Source organism: Cupressus sempervirens, chromosome 3, assembly GCF_028749045.1.
Source record: "Cupressus sempervirens isolate cs-2001-9-10 chromosome 3, ASM2874904v1, whole genome shotgun sequence".
Classification (NCBI taxonomy): domain Eukaryota; kingdom Viridiplantae; phylum Streptophyta; class Pinopsida; order Cupressales; family Cupressaceae; genus Cupressus; species Cupressus sempervirens.
In genome coordinates, this window is record NC_143120.1 from 555,713,884 (window position 1) to 555,719,181 (window position 5,298).

A 5,298-nucleotide genomic window follows, 5' to 3' on the forward strand; every position below is an offset into this window, starting at 1 on the left:
GGAGTGGCTAAGTAGCTAGCTGCGAGAGTAGGTGACCAAGGGTACCAATTCCTATTCACATTGGGATCCATAAAATCCATTAACAGATTCGGGGATAGTAGGGCCATATGCATATTTGGTTCCAAGTGCCTACAAAAATAATGGGCCATATCTAGTAGTTTTATTACCATGTGGTTGAAGATATTGATTCAATTGATCAAGAACAAGACCCAACACCATTTTCACAAAGGTTGTTAGGATTTTCATAAAGGTGGATTTCATCTCATACAATTGTTTAATTTGATCAGATTTTGATATATCTAAAGGTCGACCTCAAGAGATACTTTTGAAGAAAATAGTGTTCTTTAGATATGACTGGTCTACAATGAGGACTATTTTTTTTTGAGATTTTTTTTTCTACATAGAAGTTGCTCTAGCTTTACCTTGCACATCTTTTGATGCATTTTCCTCAACTTATTTCAAATATGTTCTTCATAAAAGTATCATTATTTACCTTACTAATAAGTGATAATTATACTAATTCAAATACTTCTCCTCCATCGCCTTTGCCTCCTAAACCTCAAATTAAATTTCTTCTCTTCTCCCTTTAGACTTTGGTGATCATATTCCTAATAATCCCCACAAGCTCAATTGGTTGTTCATATTTCTCATTCATCATCTTAATCACTACTACACCTCCTTTCTCTTTGACTCATGGATCATTGGTATTCTCTAATTTCTTCCACTCTACCTATCAATATACTTGATTTTTTTTATGGCTATCCATAGACAATTGTAGTATGTATAAAGAAGAGTTTTTCAAAAAAATATTCTTAAAGATATTGATGCTAGATAAATAAAGCCCCAAGATCATATTCTAAATTGAATTTTTTATAAATTTGTTTAGCTCCATTCAATTCTCTAGTTTAATGCCTTTTTTTATTGTTTTAGATTTAGTTATATATTATTTGTAGAGTAATTTGAAGAATTATATGACTAGATTTATGATTTAAATATGTTTTAATATATTTTAGGATTTTTTTCTAAATGGCTCATTGGACCAAAAAAAAAAGATTCTACAAAAGATTTCATATCATCCTCAATGTTTCTCATAATCATATGTAGGCATGACATGTATGGTAAGGGTAGATGACAAACATGCATGAAAAGTTTAAAAAGAAGAAATCTCAACTAAATTCAGTAATTCATTTCTCATTATATAAGTATATTTTCTAATAATATAAATGGATGATAAATTAAAAAAATTTAATCAAAAAATTGCAAAACTTTGCTAACATGATCTATAAACTTACTATTTCACTTGTGGACCTCTCATGTCAAGCACTTTCTATACTATTTCAACACTAATATTCTTGCTTCTGAGGTAACAATTCTTGAGGTGCATTTTCTTGTAAAACATTAATTTTGTTGAATAATTCACTAAGATGCAAAAATGTTGACACAAATATAGTGACTTTGAATTCAATGTAGATACATGTTACCCTACCAACTAAAGCTTTTTACGTAAAAGTGTAAATACTCGAGGTTGACCAAACCTAGAGAAAATGCAATCAGACTTTGAGAACATGCCTTTGAAATAGAAAAACTTGCACCAACAGAACTGAATGAAGATATACAATCACCATAAGCATAATTTCAAATCCTTAGCACCAAAAACCAACAAGCAAGATATGTGGAGCATATATTTCTCATAGGAAAATCTGTCAATAACTATCACATAGTGGTGAATACTCTTCTAAATTGAGATCCAAAGCACAAAATCATGAATCTAATATCTCTAAATGTTACTTAACAACACACACAAACTGAATCAAGAGATATGCAATAGAGGAGAAATGCAAAAAATATCTCACAACACCACTACATGGAAAACTTAAGACCATCTACAACAACCAGTCACCAATGATAATAAATACATGTTGACATCAATCACAACATCAAAAACTCGTCTAACTTCTTCTTTACAAACCCCCGACACAATACCTCTCCTAAATTAAGCCTATTTCTTGGCATCTAATGATTTTGGGAGATTGAAAAAATACCCCTCCTAAATTACACTTGGATGTGGCGTGCCACAAAAACCTACATAGTTGAATCCAGAAATGCACACTTTGATATGGCATGCTTTCAAATTGAGAATCCTATTTAGCATTCAGAAAGATGATAATTTTTCTCTAATTTCTAGACACATTGTTGACAATATTGTTTCTGTGTACTCTAAATTTATGACATGTTATAGTTCTCAATGTAGATATAAGTGCAAGCTAACAAATTTGCACTTCAAGTAACTCACCTATAGGATCTTCTTGGCCATTGGAGTAATGCACCTTATGTGGTTACTAGAGTTTCTTCAATATCTTCCAATAAGGATCAATCCCCATCACAAAGAGATCACCATGAAAGAAGTCAAGATAGTCATGGACTTGGTGATTATCATACTTCTTGTATCAAGATTATAGTCATAGTATTCATGGTTGGTCCCAATCATCCAATTAGCATTCATCTTCTCAAATTTGCACCAACGGAGCTCCTTAATGACCAGACAATGGCAAAATCCTTCATCTCACTATGGCTAGTTCTCTTACAAAGGCTACTAGTGAACCTCCTAAAAATTGCAAATTATTGAAGATAACTAAAGTTGATCTTGTTAGGTGGGAGCCTACTACTAATGATTAGAATAACTCAAATGTGTAGAAACTAGATGATGGTGACTCACTTTCTACTACTAGTGCTTTAGCTCTTGCTACTTATCAATTTTATTCTCTCTTTGGATATTATGATTAAGGTTCTCTCTTTCTATATTAATACCTAGCTTTACTTATCTTTTAAATGATATATTTTTATTTTATAAAGCATTTTTAATATTAATGCATATTTCATCAGAAAAAACAAGTGCATATATAAGAAAAGTTCAACTGGCAACAACTATAGAATGAAAGTATGTAGAAGATCTTAAAAACAATATAGTAGACAATCTCAAAACATGTTTGGATTTGATGGGAATTGACATGCTATTTCCAATATTATGTTAAGGTTATGATTGGCCCAGACTTTGATTTTTTGTAAAGTTTGTATCATTTTAACACTTGATCATGCTTGATTCAAAATTTTCTAATATTAATCTCATCAAGATTATATGAAGAATCTATGTCAAGCAAGTAGTTAATGTTGTCATGACTCTAACTCTTATAATTCTAATTGTGAAACTTCCTAAATTGAATTGTTTTTGAGACTCTTTCAATTGAAGAATAGTTGAATACTTAGAATTACATCATACTCGTAGTGATGCTAGAAGTAGAGAGATGAATAAGAAGTATGGGAGAGTATTTGCATTATCTTCTAAGAATTTATGGATACACACAAGAAATTATGTAAATATTATAATTGTTATAGTATCTTATTGCTTGGTTCTCATTTCAACAATTAAAAGGCTGTGGCATACAATGCTTATTTTGTAGGGTTGTGCTTGTGTTTGAGGCTTTAAATGTTGTTGTTCTTTTCCATTATTATTACATTCTTTGAATAACTTAGCTAAGGTTTCACTTCAAGTACTTAACTCAGATCAAAAGTAGCACCGTTACTTGGAGAATGAGATACTCTATTCAATTTTACTTCTTAGCCTACTTTCTAGTAAGGTTGGCTTAGAGTGCCATGTCTTGTTTTCTTCTCACCTTGTCTTATCATTTTATGCCAAGTCTTGTTCAGGATCCAGATTTCAGAGTGATATGTATGCCTTTGTGCTATGCAAAAAGCCCTTGCACTCTCAAATCAAAGTAGTGTTGATCAATAGCTTAGATTCTTTTTTGATACATAGTATACATAGACATGATACCTCTTGCTTCACTTCCTTGAATGTTCACTTTGAGGTTATATTGAACCATTCTAGAAAAAGAGAGCTTGGGATCAAATAGAACTACTTTAAGAGGAAGACAAAAAGCCAATCTCGCTAATAGACAATAATCTCTAAGGCTCATCTTCTTTATAGAAATTTAGAAAGAATCAAACATAAGTTTTCAAAAATCGTTATACACAAGATAATATGCTTCTCTCTCTCTCTCTCTCTCTCTCTCTCTCTCTCTCTCTCTCTCTCTCTCTCTCTCTCTCATTCACACACACACACACACACACACACACACATTTGATTCAACATATTTATAGGATTTTTTGGATCCTATTTTATAGAGAAAAAATATCCAAATATGAGTTGTTTTGACAGCTCTTAATACAATCCAAAATATAGTTACTTCCAAGTATAGGTTTTTGTAGATTTTATTTTATAGGGAACAACTCTCCAAATGTGAGTTTTTTTAACAACTCTTATTACAATCCAAACTATAATTACTTCCAAACATAGCTTAACTATTTTATATTCCTCCATAAAAAAACCTTCTATTCTATATAATTTTCTTACATAAATGCATAAATTAATATTAATATTAATGTAATATTAATCAAATCTGAAATAAAAATCACTACACTACATAGTCTCTTCCTTTATTGATTAGAAATTAGGCTAGGGCTTGCTAGAGTTGGCTCCATTGGGTGCCTAAAATTGATCTATTGGTTTGGTGACCTCCTATAGACCAAGAATGAACTATTCCATCCATAAAATCTAACTTGCGTTTCACCGAAGGGCATCAATTTCCAATGGTGAGATTGCAAGTTATGGCCATTTCTTGGCTTCAAACCCTTGAAATGAGGGTTTAAGACTCGTAGTCAAAAAATTTGCTATAACTACTTCGAAACTCAATCAAATTCAACCAAATAAATTTCAAATGAAAGGTAACATGGGCATCCAACTTCACATGTGCATTATATGTCCGTACCAATCTGTATAGGGTTGTAAAAAACAAATTTGCTTCAAAAAATAGGTTTTTCCCTTCATAAAATGTTGATTCTTCCATACAATTTGATGATCAAGTATGAAATGGACACAATGAGTCTTAAATACCTCCATCCAATTGGTTCAAACCAAATTTTGATGCTTATGAATGTTGGCAGGCCAAAAAGACATTTTTGACAACTTTTCCAAAATTGCATTTTTGCATATTTGTAATTTCTTGTCAAATATGACAACTATTTGCATTTTTTATCCTCATGGACACCAACTGATCCCAAACCTTTAGGAATGGTAGGAAATGCATGTCTAAGGTGAAACAAACATGTTTTATATTATTGAACACCAAAACACTCAAAAACCAAGAATTGGGTGTTTTAGTGATGAAGTTCAGATACTAGTGAAATAAAAAATATTTAAGAATTTACATCTTAAAGAAGAATTAAGAATGAAGTGACACA